At 53.1% G+C, this 13,982-nt stretch overlaps 36 non-coding genes across 36 annotated transcripts; 9 read left to right on the top strand and 27 right to left on the bottom strand.

Moving 5' to 3' along the window:
* The first annotated feature begins 620 nt into the window (after window positions 1-620).
* On the top strand, window positions 621-693 carry Trnar-acg. The gene has a single exon. It is a non-coding gene; the product is annotated as a tRNA-Arg (tRNA).
* A 594-nt stretch (window positions 694-1,287) lies between these two features.
* Window positions 1,288-1,359, bottom strand: Trnad-guc. The gene has a single exon. It is a non-coding gene; the product is annotated as a tRNA-Asp (tRNA).
* A 107-nt stretch (window positions 1,360-1,466) lies between these two features.
* Window positions 1,467-1,538, bottom strand: Trnad-guc. The gene has a single exon. It is a non-coding gene; the product is annotated as a tRNA-Asp (tRNA).
* A 107-nt stretch (window positions 1,539-1,645) lies between these two features.
* Trnat-ugu lies at window positions 1,646-1,737 on the bottom strand. The gene is given in 2 exon segments: window positions 1,646-1,681; window positions 1,700-1,737. It is a non-coding gene; the product is annotated as a tRNA-Thr (tRNA).
* Window positions 1,738-2,115: 378 nt separating this feature from the next.
* Window positions 2,116-2,188, top strand: Trnar-acg. The gene has a single exon. It is a non-coding gene; the product is annotated as a tRNA-Arg (tRNA).
* Window positions 2,189-2,792: 604 nt separating this feature from the next.
* Window positions 2,793-2,864, bottom strand: Trnad-guc. Its single transcript has one exon. It is a non-coding gene; the product is annotated as a tRNA-Asp (tRNA).
* A 107-nt stretch (window positions 2,865-2,971) lies between these two features.
* On the bottom strand, window positions 2,972-3,043 carry Trnad-guc. Its single transcript has one exon. It is a non-coding gene; the product is annotated as a tRNA-Asp (tRNA).
* Window positions 3,044-3,150: 107 nt separating this feature from the next.
* Trnai-uau lies at window positions 3,151-3,242 on the bottom strand. The gene is given in 2 exon segments: window positions 3,151-3,186; window positions 3,205-3,242. It is a non-coding gene; the product is annotated as a tRNA-Ile (tRNA).
* A 378-nt stretch (window positions 3,243-3,620) lies between these two features.
* Trnar-acg lies at window positions 3,621-3,693 on the top strand. Its single transcript has one exon. It is a non-coding gene; the product is annotated as a tRNA-Arg (tRNA).
* A 604-nt stretch (window positions 3,694-4,297) lies between these two features.
* On the bottom strand, window positions 4,298-4,369 carry Trnad-guc. Its single transcript has one exon. It is a non-coding gene; the product is annotated as a tRNA-Asp (tRNA).
* A 107-nt stretch (window positions 4,370-4,476) lies between these two features.
* Window positions 4,477-4,548, bottom strand: Trnad-guc. Its single transcript has one exon. It is a non-coding gene; the product is annotated as a tRNA-Asp (tRNA).
* A 107-nt stretch (window positions 4,549-4,655) lies between these two features.
* On the bottom strand, window positions 4,656-4,747 carry Trnat-ugu. Its single transcript is given in 2 exon segments — window positions 4,656-4,691; window positions 4,710-4,747. It is a non-coding gene; the product is annotated as a tRNA-Thr (tRNA).
* Window positions 4,748-5,125: 378 nt separating this feature from the next.
* Window positions 5,126-5,198, top strand: Trnar-acg. The gene has a single exon. It is a non-coding gene; the product is annotated as a tRNA-Arg (tRNA).
* Window positions 5,199-5,802: 604 nt separating this feature from the next.
* Window positions 5,803-5,874, bottom strand: Trnad-guc. The gene has a single exon. It is a non-coding gene; the product is annotated as a tRNA-Asp (tRNA).
* A 107-nt stretch (window positions 5,875-5,981) lies between these two features.
* Window positions 5,982-6,053, bottom strand: Trnad-guc. Its single transcript has one exon. It is a non-coding gene; the product is annotated as a tRNA-Asp (tRNA).
* A 107-nt stretch (window positions 6,054-6,160) lies between these two features.
* Trnai-uau lies at window positions 6,161-6,252 on the bottom strand. The gene is given in 2 exon segments: window positions 6,161-6,196; window positions 6,215-6,252. It is a non-coding gene; the product is annotated as a tRNA-Ile (tRNA).
* A 378-nt stretch (window positions 6,253-6,630) lies between these two features.
* Window positions 6,631-6,703, top strand: Trnar-acg. The gene has a single exon. It is a non-coding gene; the product is annotated as a tRNA-Arg (tRNA).
* A 604-nt stretch (window positions 6,704-7,307) lies between these two features.
* On the bottom strand, window positions 7,308-7,379 carry Trnad-guc. Its single transcript has one exon. It is a non-coding gene; the product is annotated as a tRNA-Asp (tRNA).
* A 107-nt stretch (window positions 7,380-7,486) lies between these two features.
* Trnad-guc lies at window positions 7,487-7,558 on the bottom strand. Its single transcript has one exon. It is a non-coding gene; the product is annotated as a tRNA-Asp (tRNA).
* Window positions 7,559-7,665: 107 nt separating this feature from the next.
* Trnat-ugu lies at window positions 7,666-7,757 on the bottom strand. The gene is given in 2 exon segments: window positions 7,666-7,701; window positions 7,720-7,757. It is a non-coding gene; the product is annotated as a tRNA-Thr (tRNA).
* Window positions 7,758-8,135: 378 nt separating this feature from the next.
* On the top strand, window positions 8,136-8,208 carry Trnar-acg. Its single transcript has one exon. It is a non-coding gene; the product is annotated as a tRNA-Arg (tRNA).
* Window positions 8,209-8,812: 604 nt separating this feature from the next.
* On the bottom strand, window positions 8,813-8,884 carry Trnad-guc. Its single transcript has one exon. It is a non-coding gene; the product is annotated as a tRNA-Asp (tRNA).
* Window positions 8,885-8,991: 107 nt separating this feature from the next.
* On the bottom strand, window positions 8,992-9,063 carry Trnad-guc. The gene has a single exon. It is a non-coding gene; the product is annotated as a tRNA-Asp (tRNA).
* Window positions 9,064-9,170: 107 nt separating this feature from the next.
* On the bottom strand, window positions 9,171-9,262 carry Trnai-uau. The gene is given in 2 exon segments: window positions 9,171-9,206; window positions 9,225-9,262. It is a non-coding gene; the product is annotated as a tRNA-Ile (tRNA).
* Window positions 9,263-9,640: 378 nt separating this feature from the next.
* Trnar-acg lies at window positions 9,641-9,713 on the top strand. Its single transcript has one exon. It is a non-coding gene; the product is annotated as a tRNA-Arg (tRNA).
* Window positions 9,714-10,317: 604 nt separating this feature from the next.
* Window positions 10,318-10,389, bottom strand: Trnad-guc. The gene has a single exon. It is a non-coding gene; the product is annotated as a tRNA-Asp (tRNA).
* A 107-nt stretch (window positions 10,390-10,496) lies between these two features.
* Trnad-guc lies at window positions 10,497-10,568 on the bottom strand. Its single transcript has one exon. It is a non-coding gene; the product is annotated as a tRNA-Asp (tRNA).
* Window positions 10,569-10,675: 107 nt separating this feature from the next.
* On the bottom strand, window positions 10,676-10,767 carry Trnar-ucu. The gene is given in 2 exon segments: window positions 10,676-10,711; window positions 10,730-10,767. It is a non-coding gene; the product is annotated as a tRNA-Arg (tRNA).
* A 378-nt stretch (window positions 10,768-11,145) lies between these two features.
* On the top strand, window positions 11,146-11,218 carry Trnar-acg. The gene has a single exon. It is a non-coding gene; the product is annotated as a tRNA-Arg (tRNA).
* Window positions 11,219-11,822: 604 nt separating this feature from the next.
* Window positions 11,823-11,894, bottom strand: Trnad-guc. The gene has a single exon. It is a non-coding gene; the product is annotated as a tRNA-Asp (tRNA).
* A 107-nt stretch (window positions 11,895-12,001) lies between these two features.
* Trnad-guc lies at window positions 12,002-12,073 on the bottom strand. The gene has a single exon. It is a non-coding gene; the product is annotated as a tRNA-Asp (tRNA).
* Window positions 12,074-12,180: 107 nt separating this feature from the next.
* Window positions 12,181-12,272, bottom strand: Trnai-uau. Its single transcript is given in 2 exon segments — window positions 12,181-12,216; window positions 12,235-12,272. It is a non-coding gene; the product is annotated as a tRNA-Ile (tRNA).
* Window positions 12,273-12,650: 378 nt separating this feature from the next.
* On the top strand, window positions 12,651-12,723 carry Trnar-acg. Its single transcript has one exon. It is a non-coding gene; the product is annotated as a tRNA-Arg (tRNA).
* A 604-nt stretch (window positions 12,724-13,327) lies between these two features.
* Trnad-guc lies at window positions 13,328-13,399 on the bottom strand. Its single transcript has one exon. It is a non-coding gene; the product is annotated as a tRNA-Asp (tRNA).
* Window positions 13,400-13,506: 107 nt separating this feature from the next.
* Trnad-guc lies at window positions 13,507-13,578 on the bottom strand. The gene has a single exon. It is a non-coding gene; the product is annotated as a tRNA-Asp (tRNA).
* A 107-nt stretch (window positions 13,579-13,685) lies between these two features.
* On the bottom strand, window positions 13,686-13,777 carry Trnai-uau. The gene is given in 2 exon segments: window positions 13,686-13,721; window positions 13,740-13,777. It is a non-coding gene; the product is annotated as a tRNA-Ile (tRNA).
* Between the last annotated feature and the right edge of the window lie 205 nt (window positions 13,778-13,982).

Genomic DNA, 13,982 nt, shown 5'->3' on the forward strand with positions numbered 1-13,982 from the left:
CTGACGTTCGTAGACATGATTCAGAACAGGGATGAAACTCCGGTTAAAAAACCGAAATTCCGGCGAGTGACAGAACGGTGATGAACAGCCAAACACTAACGACGATACACAAACACGAAGATGAACGGACAGCCAGCAAAGGAGACAACAGCAGAACACGTATGTAAACAACACAATCAGAGCGCAGCAGTACACACGTCCACACGGTAGCACAGCAGAAGCGCGACTGACGCCACTGGGGCTACAACAGAGTGCTTTCAGTTAGCGGTATTCACTTTGCTGCAAACCAGTGGTGGCCACAGAAACATACGATCGCCACCTGATGCCATACTGCGACTTTGGCACCTGACTACCAATGCTTCGTGCTATTCTTGTTTCATATGCTACGCTTACATGCACATCAACCGGCTCTCGTCGTCGAGAAAACGTGGGAAAACGCGTGCCTTGCCTTCTGCTACCTGTCGAACAGCGAGAGCAGATGCGTGGCAAGCTCTAAGCTCTGCAGGCGCACTGCGGCCACGCAGCTGCACGAAAGGTACCTTCCTTGGGAGCTTGCTCAGCCATGGAGAACACGTTTCTTAGCGAATTGCACTTGTCTCGTAGAAAGAAATGCTGCCACTGGCCCTGTGGCGCAACGGATAACGCGTCTGACTACGGATCAGAAGATTCCAGGTTCGAATCCTGGCAGGGTCGGCGTTTTGTTAGTTGCCGACGCGTAGCTGGGCAGTGGATTTCGTATGTCGCCGCACCGTGGAGTGCTTTGTTGCTCCTGTGCATCTCGCAGCTGCATGTCGAGTCGATCGTGGTAAATATCGCTGCCTGCAAGCGTCAGCGTAGCGTCAGTCGAGACAAGTCAAGCTGAGAGCTGTAGGAGATGATACGCAATTAAATACAGGCGTGTGAAAGCGACGCAGACAACACTTTCCAAGTGTCCCACGTCACGTGGCGAAGAGCCGGCGCAACCCCAGGCAGCAGAGTGGCGCAGTGGAAGCGTGCTGGGCCCATAACCCAGAGGTCCGTGGATCGAAACCACGCTCTGCTAAAATTATTTCTTTTGCGGACTGTGCCGAGCTCGATTATTACGCCCACAGCGTCGGCTGGGGTGCTTTGATACAGCGTTAACAGCATACCCCGCAGTTCTGAAATGTGAAGAATGCGAGAACCACTTCCTAAGTTGTAGCATTTTTTAAGATTTTGCGCCAACTACACTCCACGATCGCAAAGTTAATGCTCTTACGACCCACATACGCGCAACACTCGAACAGGGTTGTGAGATAAAAGTCGCATCTCCCCGGCGGGGAATCGAACCCCGGTCTCCCGCGTGACAGGCGGGGATACTAACCACTATACTACCGAGGATGCGCTGTAGACAGGTGCCTGTGTGCGAGAGATATGTTGCTAGTAGCCGCAAACGACCTACACTAAGTTCGGCGAGTGATAGAGCAGCAATTAAAAATCGGATGTGCCTCCCCGGCGGGGAATCGAACCCCGGTCTCCCGCGTGACAGGCGGGGATACTAACCACTATACTACCGAGGAAGACGCAGCTAGCGTCTCGAATGCACAATTATGTTACTCAAATAGCTGATACATCTCAAACCTAGCCTCCTGTTGCTGTCAGAGACAGCTGCTAAGAAATAAAAGTATGCCCCAGGTGAGGCTCGAACTCACAACCCCGGCATTGCTCACGGCTACTGCCTTACAAGTACCGTGCGCTAACCAATTGCGCCACTGGGGCTACAACAGAGTGCTTTCAGTTAGCGGTATTCACTTTGCTGCAAACCAGTGGTGGCCACAGAAACATACGATCGCCACCTGATGCCATACTGCGACTTTGGCACCTGACTACCAATGCTTCGTGCTATTCTTGTTTCATATGCTACGCTTACATGCACATCAACCGGCTCTCGTCGTCGAGAAAACGTGGGAAAACGCGCGCCTTGCCTTCTGCTACCTGTCGAACAGCGAGAGCAGATGCGTGGCAAGCTCTAAGCTCTGCAGGCGCACTGCGGCCACGCAGCTGCACGAAAGGTACCTTCCTTGGGAGCTTGCTCAGCCATGGAGAACACGTTTCTTAGCGAATTGCACTTGTCTCGTAGAAAGAAATGCCGCCACTGGCCCTGTGGCGCAACGGATAACGCGTCTGACTACGGATCAGAAGATTCCAGGTTCGAATCCTGGCAGGGTCGGCGTTTTGTTAGTTGCCGACGCGTAGCTGGGCAGTGGATTTCGTATGTCGCCGCACCGTGGAGTGCTTTGTTGCTCCTGTGCATCTCGCAGCTGCATGTCGAGTCGATCGTGGTAAATATCGCTGCCTGCAAGCGTCAGCGTAGCGTCAGTCGAGCATAGTCGAGACAAGTCAAGCTGAGAGCTGTAGGAGATGATACGCAATTAAATACAGGCGTGTGAAAGCGACGCAGACAACACTTTCCAAGTGTCCCACGTCACGTGGCGAAGAGCCGGCGCAACCCCAGGCAGCAGAGTGGCGCAGTGGAAGCGTGCTGGGCCCATAACCCAGAGGTCCGTGGATCGAAACCACGCTCTGCTAAAATTATTTCTTTTGCGGACTGTGCCGAGCTCGATTATTACGCCCACAGCGTCGGCTGGGGTGCTTTGATACAGCGTTAACAGCATACCCCGCAGTTCTGAAATGTGAAGAATGCGAGAACCACTTCCTAAGTTGTAGCATTTTTTAAGATTTTGCGCCAACTACACTCCACGATCGCAAAGTTAATGCTCTTACGACCCACATACGCGCAACACTCGAACAGGGTTGTGAGATAAAAATCGCATCTCCCCGGCGGGGAATCGAACGCCGGTCTCCCGCGTGACAGGCGGGGATACTAACCACTATACTACCGAGGATGCGCTGTAGACAGGTGCCTGTGTGCGAGAGATATGTTGCTAGTAGCCGCAAACGACCTACACTAAGTTCGGCGAGTGATAGAGCAGCAATTAAAAATCGGATGTGCCTCCCCGGCGGGGAATCGAACCCCGGTCTCCCGCGTGACAGGCGGGGATACTAACCACTATACTACCGAGGAAGACGCAGCTAGCGTCTCGAATGCACAATTATGTTACTCAAATAGCTGATACATCTCAAACCTAGCCTCCTGTTGCTGTCAGAGACAGCTGCTAAGAAATAAAAGTATGCCCCAGGTGAGGCTCGAACTCACAACCCCGGCATTGCTCACGGCTACTGCCTTATAAGTACCGTGCGCTAACCAATTGCGCCACTGGGGCTACAACAGAGTGCTTTCAGTTAGCGGTATTCACTTTGCTGCAAACCAGTGGTGGCCACAGAAACATACGATCGCCACCTGATGCCATACTGCGACTTTGGCACCTGACTACCAATGCTTCGTGCTATTCTTGTTTCATATGCTACGCTTACATGCACATCAACCGGCTCTCGTCGTCGAGAAAACGTGGGAAAACGCGCGCCTTGCCTTCTGCTACCTGTCGAACAGCGAGAGCAGATGCGTGGCAAGCTCTAAGCTCTGCAGGCGCACTGCGGCCACGCAGCTGCACGAAAGGTACCTTCCTTGGGAGCTTGCTCAGCCATGGAGAACACGTTTCTTAGCGAATTGCACTTGTCTCGTAGAAAGAAATGCTGCCACTGGCCCTGTGGCGCAACGGATAACGCGTCTGACTACGGATCAGAAGATTCCAGGTTCGAATCCTGGCAGGGTCGGCGTTTTGTTAGTTGCCGACGCGTAGCTGGGCAGTGGATTTCGTATGTCGCCGCACCGTGGAGTGCTTTGTTGCTCCTGTGCATCTCGCAGCTGCATGTCGAGTCGATAGTGGTAAATATCGCTGCCTGCAAGCGTCAGCGTAGCGTCAGTCGAGCAAAGTCGAGACAAGTCAAGCTGAGAGCTGTAGGAGATGATACGCAATTAAATACAGGCGTGTGAAAGCGACGCAGACAACACTTTCCAAGTGTCCCACGTCACGTGGCGAAGAGCCGGCGCAACCCCAGGCAGCAGAGTGGCGCAGTGGAAGCGTGCTGGGCCCATAACCCAGAGGTCCGTGGATCGAAACCACGCTCTGCTAAAATTATTTCTTTTGCGGACTGTGCCGAGCTCGATTATTACGCCCACAGCGTCGGCTGGGGTGCTTTGATACAGCGTTAACAGCATACCCCGCAGTTCTGAAATGTGAAGAATGCGAGAACCACTTCCTAAGTTGTAGCATTTTTTAAGATTTTGCGCCAACTACACTCCACGATCGCAAAGTTAATGCTCTTACGACCCACATACGCGCAACACTCGAACAGGGTTGTGAGATAAAAATCGCATCTCCCCGGCGGGGAATCGAACCCCGGTCTCCCGCGTGACAGGCGGGGATACTAACCACTATACTACCGAGGATGCGCTGTAGACAGGTGCCTGTGTGCGAGAGATATGTTGCTAGTAGCCGCAAACGACCTACACTAAGTTCGGCGAGTGATAGAGCAGCAATTAAAAATCGGATGTGCCTCCCCGGCGGGGAATCGAACCCCGGTCTCCCGCGTGACAGGCGGGGATACTAACCACTATACTACCGAGGAAGACGCAGCTAGCGTCTCGAATGCACAATTATGTTACTCAAATAGCTGATACATCTCAAACCTAGCCTCCTGTTGCTGTCAGAGACAGCTGCTAAGAAATAAAAGTATGCCCCAGGTGAGGCTCGAACTCACAACCCCGGCATTGCTCACGGCTACTGCCTTACAAGTACCGTGCGCTAACCAATTGCGCCACTGGGGCTACAACAGAGTGCTTTCAGTTAGCGGTATTCACTTTGCTGCAAACCAGTGGTGGCCACAGAAACATACGATCGCCACCTGATGCCATACTGCGACTTTGGCACCTGACTACCAATGCTTCGTGCTATTCTTGTTTCATATGCTACGCTTACATGCACATCAACCGGCTCTCGTCGTCGAGAAAACGTGGGAAAACGCGCGCCTTGCCTTCTGCTACCTGTCGAACAGCGAGAGCAGATGCGTGGCAAGCTCTAAGCTCTGCAGGCGCACTGCGGCCACGCAGCTGCACGAAAGGTACCTTCCTTGGGAGCTTGCTCAGCCATGGAGAACACGTTTCTTAGCGAATTGCACTTGTCTCGTAGAAAGAAATGCCGCCACTGGCCCTGTGGCGCAACGGATAACGCGTCTGACTACGGATCAGAAGATTCCAGGTTCGAATCCTGGCAGGGTCGGCGTTTTGTTAGTTGCCGACGCGTAGCTGGGCAGTGGATTTCGTATGTCGCCGCACCGTGGAGTGCTTTGTTGCTCCTGTGCATCTCGCAGCTGCATGTCGAGTCGATCGTGGTAAATATCGCTGCCTGCAAGCGTCAGCGTAGCGTCAGTCGAGCATAGTCGAGACAAGTCAAGCTGAGAGCTGTAGGAGATGATACGCAATTAAATACAGGCGTGTGAAAGCGACGCAGACAACACTTTCCAAGTGTCCCACGTCACGTGGCGAAGAGCCGGCGCAACCCCAGGCAGCAGAGTGGCGCAGTGGAAGCGTGCTGGGCCCATAACCCAGAGGTCCGTGGATCGAAACCACGCTCTGCTAAAATTATTTCTTTTGCGGACTGTGCCGAGCTCGATTATTACGCCCACAGCGTCGGCTGGGGTGCTTTGATACAGCGTTAACAGCATACCCCGCAGTTCTGAAATGTGAAGAATGCGAGAACCACTTCCTAAGTTGTAGCATTTTTTAAGATTTTGCGCCAACTACACTCCACGATCGCAAAGTTAATGCTCTTACGACCCACATACGCGCAACACTCGAACAGGGTTGTGAGATAAAAATCGCATCTCCCCGGCGGGGAATCGAACGCCGGTCTCCCGCGTGACAGGCGGGGATACTAACCACTATACTACCGAGGATGCGCTGTAGACAGGTGCCTGTGTGCGAGAGATATGTTGCTAGTAGCCGCAAACGACCTACACTAAGTTCGGCGAGTGATAGAGCAGCAATTAAAAATCGGATGTGCCTCCCCGGCGGGGAATCGAACCCCGGTCTCCCGCGTGACAGGCGGGGATACTAACCACTATACTACCGAGGAAGACGCAGCTAGCGTCTCGAATGCACAATTATGTTACTCAAATAGCTGATACATCTCAAACCTAGCCTCCTGTTGCTGTCAGAGACAGCTGCTAAGAAATAAAAGTATGCCCCAGGTGAGGCTCGAACTCACAACCCCGGCATTGCTCACGGCTACTGCCTTATAAGTACCGTGCGCTAACCAATTGCGCCACTGGGGCTACAACAGAGTGCTTTCAGTTAGCGGTATTCACTTTGCTGCAAACCAGTGGTGGCCACAGAAACATACGATCGCCACCTGATGCCATACTGCGACTTTGGCACCTGACTACCAATGCTTCGTGCTATTCTTGTTTCATATGCTACGCTTACATGCACATCAACCGGCTCTCGTCGTCGAGAAAACGTGGGAAAACGCGCGCCTTGCCTTCTGCTACCTGTCGAACAGCGAGAGCAGATGCGTGGCAAGCTCTAAGCTCTGCAGGCGCACTGCGGCCACGCAGCTGCACGAAAGGTACCTTCCTTGGGAGCTTGCTCAGCCATGGAGAACACGTTTCTTAGCGAATTGCACTTGTCTCGTAGAAAGAAATGCCGCCACTGGCCCTGTGGCGCAACGGATAACGCGTCTGACTACGGATCAGAAGATTCCAGGTTCGAATCCTGGCAGGGTCGGCGTTTTGTTAGTTGCCGACGCGTAGCTGGGCAGTGGATTTCGTATGTCGCCGCACTGTGGAGTGCTTTGTTGCTCCTGTGCATCTCGCAGCTGCATGTCGAGTCGATCGTGGTAAATATCGCTGCCTGCAAGCGTCAGCGTAGCGTCAGTCGAGCATAGTCGAGACAAGTCAAGCTGAGAGCTGTAGGAGATGATACGCAATTAAATACAGGCGTGTGAAAGCGACGCAGACAACACTTTCCAAGTGTCCCACGTCACGTGGCGAAGAGCCGGCGCAACCCCAGGCAGCAGAGTGGCGCAGTGGAAGCGTGCTGGGCCCATAACCCAGAGGTCCGTGGATCGAAACCACGCTCTGCTAAAATTATTTCTTTTGCGGACTGTGCCGAGCTCGATTATTACGCCCACAGCGTCGGCTGGGGTGCTTTGATACAGCGTTAACAGCATACCCCGCAGTTCTGAAATGTGAAGAATGCGAGAACCACTTCCTAAGTTGTAGCATTTTTTAAGATTTTGCGCCAACTACACTCCACGATCGCAAAGTTAATGCTCTTACGACCCACATACGCGCAACACTCGAACAGGGTTGTGAGATAAAAATCGCATCTCCCCGGCGGGGAATCGAACCCCGGTCTCCCGCGTGACAGGCGGGGATACTAACCACTATACTACCGAGGATGCGCTGTAGACAGGTGCCTGTGTGCGAGAGATATGTTGCTAGTAGCCGCAAACGACCTACACTAAGTTCGGCGAGTGATAGAGCAGCAATTAAAAATCGGATGTGCCTCCCCGGCGGGGAATCGAACCCCGGTCTCCCGCGTGACAGGCGGGGATACTAACCACTATACTACCGAGGAAGACGCAGCTAGCGTCTCGAATGCACAATTATGTTACTCAAATAGCTGATACATCTCAAACCTAGCCTCCTGTTGCTGTCAGAGACAGCTGCTAAGAAATAAAAGTATGCCCCAGGTGAGGCTCGAACTCACAACCCCGGCATTGCTCACGGCTACTGCCTTACAAGTACCGTGCGCTAACCAATTGCGCCACTGGGGCTACAACAGAGTGCTTTCAGTTAGCGGTATTCACTTTGCTGCAAACCAGTGGTGGCCACAGAAACATACGATCGCCACCTGATGCCATACTGCGACTTTGGCACCTGACTACCAATGCTTCGTGCTATTCTTGTTTCATATGCTACGCTTACATGCACATCAACCGGCTCTCGTCGTCGAGAAAACGTGGGAAAACGCGCGCCTTGCCTTCTGCTACCTGTCGAACAGCGAGAGCAGATGCGTGGCAAGCTCTAAGCTCTGCAGGCGCACTGCGGCCACGCAGCTGCACGAAAGGTACCTTCCTTGGGAGCTTGCTCAGCCATGGAGAACACGTTTCTTAGCGAATTGCACTTGTCTCGTAGAAAGAAATGCCGCCACTGGCCCTGTGGCGCAACGGATAACGCGTCTGACTACGGATCAGAAGATTCCAGGTTCGAATCCTGGCAGGGTCGGCGTTTTGTTAGTTGCCGACGCGTAGCTGGGCAGTGGATTTCGTATGTCGCCGCACCGTGGAGTGCTTTGTTGCTCCTGTGCATCTCGCAGCTGCATGTCGAGTCGATCGTGGTAAATATCGCTGCCTGCAAGCGTCAGCGTAGCGTCAGTCGAGCATAGTCGAGACAAGTCAAGCTGAGAGCTGTAGGAGATGATACGCAATTAAATACAGGCGTGTGAAAGCGACGCAGACAACACTTTCCAAGTGTCCCACGTCACGTGGCGAAGAGCCGGCGCAACCCCAGGCAGCAGAGTGGCGCAGTGGAAGCGTGCTGGGCCCATAACCCAGAGGTCCGTGGATCGAAACCACGCTCTGCTAAAATTATTTCTTTTGCGGACTGTGCCGAGCTCGATTATTACGCCCACAGCGTCGGCTGGGGTGCTTTGATACAGCGTTAACAGCATACCCCGCAGTTCTGAAATGTGAAGAATGCGAGAACCACTTCCTAAGTTGTAGCATTTTTTAAGATTTTGCGCCAACTACACTCCACGATCGCAAAGTTAATGCTCTTACGACCCACATACGCGCAACACTCGAACAGGGTTGTGAGATAAAAATCGCATCTCCCCGGCGGGGAATCGAACGCCGGTCTCCCGCGTGACAGGCGGGGATACTAACCACTATACTACCGAGGATGCGCTGTAGACAGGTGCCTGTGTGCGAGAGATATGTTGCTAGTAGCCGCAAACGACCTACACTAAGTTCGGCGAGTGATAGAGCAGCAATTAAAAATCGGATGTGCCTCCCCGGCGGGGAATCGAACCCCGGTCTCCCGCGTGACAGGCGGGGATACTAACCACTATACTACCGAGGAAGACGCAGCTAGCGTCTCGAATGCACAATTATGTTACTCAAATAGCTGATACATCTCAAACCTAGCCTCCTGTTGCTGTCAGAGACAGCTGCTAAGAAATAAAAGTATGCCCCAGGTGAGGCTCGAACTCACAACCCCGGCATTGCTCACGGCTACTGCCTTATAAGTACCGTGCGCTAACCAATTGCGCCACTGGGGCTACAACAGAGTGCTTTCAGTTAGCGGTATTCACTTTGCTGCAAACCAGTGGTGGCCACAGAAACATACGATCGCCACCTGATGCCATACTGCGACTTTGGCACCTGACTACCAATGCTTCGTGCTATTCTTGTTTCATATGCTACGCTTACATGCACATCAACCGGCTCTCGTCGTCGAGAAAACGTGGGAAAACGCGCGCCTTGCCTTCTGCTACCTGTCGAACAGCGAGAGCAGATGCGTGGCAAGCTCTAAGCTCTGCAGGCGCACTGCGGCCACGCAGCTGCACGAAAGGTACCTTCCTTGGGAGCTTGCTCAGCCATGGAGAACACGTTTCTTAGCGAATTGCACTTGTCTCGTAGAAAGAAATGCCGCCACTGGCCCTGTGGCGCAACGGATAACGCGTCTGACTACGGATCAGAAGATTCCAGGTTCGAATCCTGGCAGGGTCGGCGTTTTGTTAGTTGCCGACGCGTAGCTGGGCAGTGGATTTCGTATGTCGCCGCACCGTGGAGTGCTTTGTTGCTCCTGTGCATCTCGCAGCTGCATGTCGAGTCGATCGTGGTAAATATCGCTGCCTGCAAGCGTCAGCGTAGCGTCAGTCGAGCATAGTCGAGACAAGTCAAGCTGAGAGCTGTAGGAGATGATACGCAATTAAATACAGGCGTGTGAAAGCGACGCAGACAACACTTTCCAAGTGTCCCACGTCACGTGGCGAAGAGCCGGCGCAACCCCAGGCAGCAGAGTGGCGCAGTGGAAGCGTGCTGGGCCCATAACCCAGAGGTCCGTGGATCGAAACCACGCTCTGCTAAAATTATTTCTTTTGCGGACTGTGCCGAGCTCGATTATTACGCCCACAGCGTCGGCTGGGGTGCTTTGATACAGCGTTAACAGCATACCCCGCAGTTCTGAAATGTGAAGAATGCGAGAACCACTTCCTAAGTTGTAGCATTTTTTAAGATTTTGCGCCAACTACACTCCACGATCGCAAAGTTAATGCTCTTACGACCCACATACGCGCAACACTCGAACAGGGTTGTGAGATAAAAATCGCATCTCCCCGGCGGGGAATCGAACCCCGGTCTCCCGCGTGACAGGCGGGGATACTAAACACTATACTACCGAGGATGCGCTGTAGACAGGTGCCTGTGTGCGAGAGATATGTTGCTAGTAGCCGCAAACGACCTACACTAAGTTCGGCGAGTGATAGAGCAGCAATTAAAAATCGGATGTGCCTCCCCGGCGGGGAATCGAACCCCGGTCTCCCGCGTGACAGGCGGGGATACTAACCACTATACTACCGAGGAAGACGCAGCTAGCGTCTCGAATGCACAATTATGTTACTCAAATAGCTGATACATCTCAAACCTAGCCTCCTGTTGCTGTCAGAGACAGCTGCTAAGAAATAAAAGTATGCCCCAGGTGAGGCTCGAACTCACAACCCCGGCATTGCTCACGGCTACTGCCTTAGAAGTACCGTGCGCTAACCAATTGCGCCACTGGGGCTACAACAGAGTGCTTTCAGTTAGCGGTATTCACTTTGCTGCAAACCAGTGGTGGCCACAGAAACATACGATCGCCACCTGATGCCATACTGCGACTTTGGCACCTGACTACCAATGCTTCGTGCTATTCTTGTTTCATATGCTACGCTTACATGCACATCAACCGGCTCTCGTCGTCGAGAAAACGTGGGAAAACGCGCGCCTTGCCTTCTGCTACCTGTCGAACAGCGAGAGCAGATGCGTGGCAAGCTCTAAGCTCTGCAGGCGCACTGCGGCCACGCAGCTGCACGAAAGGTACCTTCCTTGGGAGCTTGCTCAGCCATGGAGAACACGTTTCTTAGCGAATTGCACTTGTCTCGTAGAAAGAAATGCCGCCACTGGCCCTGTGGCGCAACGGATAACGCGTCTGACTACGGATCAGAAGATTCCAGGTTCGAATCCTGGCAGGGTCGGCGTTTTGTTAGTTGCCGACGCGTAGCTGGGCAGTGGATTTCGTATGTCGCCGCACCGTGGAGTGCTTTGTTGCTCCTGTGCATCTCGCAGCTGCATGTCGAGTCGATCGTGGTAAATATCGCTGCCTGCAAGCGTCAGCGTAGCGTCAGTCGAGCATAGTCGAGACAAGTCAAGCTGAGAGCTGTAGGAGATGATACGCAATTAAATACAGGCGTGTGAAAGCGACGCAGACAACACTTTCCAAGTGTCCCACGTCACGTGGCGAAGAGCCGGCGCAACCCCAGGCAGCAGAGTGGCGCAGTGGAAGCGTGCTGGGCCCATAACCCAGAGGTCCGTGGATCGAAACCACGCTCTGCTAAAATTATTTCTTTTGCGGACTGTGCCGAGCTCGATTATTACGCCCACAGCGTCGGCTGGGGTGCTTTGATACAGCGTTAACAGCATACCCCGCAGTTCTGAAATGTGAAGAATGCGAGAACCACTTCCTAAGTTGTAGCATTTTTTAAGATTTTGCGCCAACTACACTCCACGATCGCAAAGTTAATGCTCTTACGACCCACATACGCGCAACACTCGAACAGGGTTGTGAGATAAAAATCGCATCTCCCCGGCGGGGAATCGAACCCCGGTCTCCCGCGTGACAGGCGGGGATACTAACCACTATACTACCGAGGATGCGCTGTAGACAGGTGCCTGTGTGCGAGAGATATGTTGCTAGTAGCCGCAAACGACCTACACTAAGTTCGGCGAGTGATAGAGCAGCAATTAAAAATCGGATGTGCCTCCCCGGCGGGGAATCGAACCCCGGTCTCCCGCGTGACAGGCGGGGATACTAACCACTATACTACCGAGGAAGACGCAGCTAGCGTCTCGAATGCACAATTATGTTACTCAAATAGCTGATACATCTCAAACCTAGCCTCCTGTTGCTGTCAGAGACAGCTGCTAAGAAATAAAAGTATGCCCCAGGTGAGGCTCGAACTCACAACCCCGGCATTGCTCACGGCTACTGCCTTATAAGTACCGTGCGCTAACCAATTGCGCCACTGGGGCTACAACAGAGTGCTTTCAGTTAGCGGTATTCACTTTGCTGCAAACCAGTGGTGGCCACAGAAACATACGATCGCCACCTGATGCCATACTGCGACTTTGGCACCTGACTACCAATGCTTCGTGCTATTCTTGTTTCATATGCTACGCTTACATGCACATCAACCGGCTCTCGTCGTCGAGAAAACGTGGGAAAACGCGCGCCTTGCCTTCTGCTACCTGTCGAACAGCGAGAGCAGATGCGTGGCAAGCTCTAAGCTCTGCAGGCGCACTGCGGCCACGCAGCTGCACGAAAGGTACCTTCCTTGGGAGCTTGCTCAGCCATGGAGAACACGTTTCTTAGCGAATTGCACTTGTCTCGTAGAAAGAAATGCTGCCACTGGCCCTGTGGCGCAACGGATAACGCGTCTGACTACGGATCAGAAGATTCCAGGTTCGAATCCTGGCAGGGTCGGCGTTTTGTTAGTTGCCGACGCGTAGCTGGGCAGTGGATTTCGTATGTCGCCGCACCGTGGAGTGCTTTGTTGCTCCTGTGCATCTCGCAGCTGCATGTCGAGTCGATCGTGGTAAATATCGCTGCCTGCAAGCGTCAGCGTAGCGTCAGTCGAGCAAAGTCGAGACAAGTCAAGCTGAGAGCTGTAGGAGATGATACGCAATTAAATACAGGCGTGTGAAAGCGACGCAGACAACACTTTCCAAGTGTCCCACGTCACGTGGCGAAGAGCCGGCGCAACCCCAGGCAGCAGAGTGGCGCAGTGGAAGCGTGCTGGGCCCATAACCCAGAGGTCCGTGGATCGAAACCACGCTCTGCTAAAATTATTTCTTTTGCGGACTGTGCCGAGCTCGATTATTACGCCCACAGCGTCGGCTGGGGTGCTTTGATACAGCGTTAACAGCATACCCCGCAGTTCTGAAATGTGAAGAATGCGAGAACCACTTCCTAAGTTGTAGCATTTTTTAAGATTTTGCGCCAACTACACTCCACGATCGCAAAGTTAATGCTCTTACGACCCACATACGCGCAACACTCGAACAGGGTTGTGAGATAAAAATCGCATCTCCCCGGCGGGGAATCGAACCCCGGTCTGCCGCGTGACAGGCGGGGATACTAACCACTATACTACCGAGGATGCGCTGTAGACAGGTGCCTGTGTGCGAGAGATATGTTGCTAGTAGCCGCAAACGACCTACACTAAGTTCGGCGAGTGATAGAGCAGCAATTAAAAATCGGATGTGCCTCCCCGGCGGGGAATCGAACCCCGGTCTCCCGCGTGACAGGCGGGGATACTAACCACTATACTACCGAGGAAGACGCAGCTAGCGTCTCGAATGCACAATTATGTTACTCAAATAGCTGATACATCTCAAACCTAGCCTCCTGTTGCTGTCAGAGACAGCTGCTAAGAAATAAAAGTATGCCCCAGGTGAGGCTCGAACTCACAACCCCGGCATTGCTCACGGCTACTGCCTTATAAGTACCGTGCGCTAACCAATTGCGCCACTGGGGCTACAACAGAGTGCTTTCAGTTAGCGGTATTCACTTTGCTGCAAACCAGTGGTGGCCACAGAAACATACGATCGCCACCTGATGCCATACTGCGACTTTGGCACCTGACTACCAATGCTTCGTGCTATTCTTGTTTCATATGCTACGCTTACATGCACATCAACCGGCTCTCGTCGTCGAGAAAACGTGGGAAAACGCGCGCCTTG

This window comes from Schistocerca piceifrons, chromosome 8, assembly GCF_021461385.2.
Source record: "Schistocerca piceifrons isolate TAMUIC-IGC-003096 chromosome 8, iqSchPice1.1, whole genome shotgun sequence".
Lineage (NCBI taxonomy): Eukaryota > Metazoa > Arthropoda > Insecta > Orthoptera > Acrididae > Schistocerca > Schistocerca piceifrons.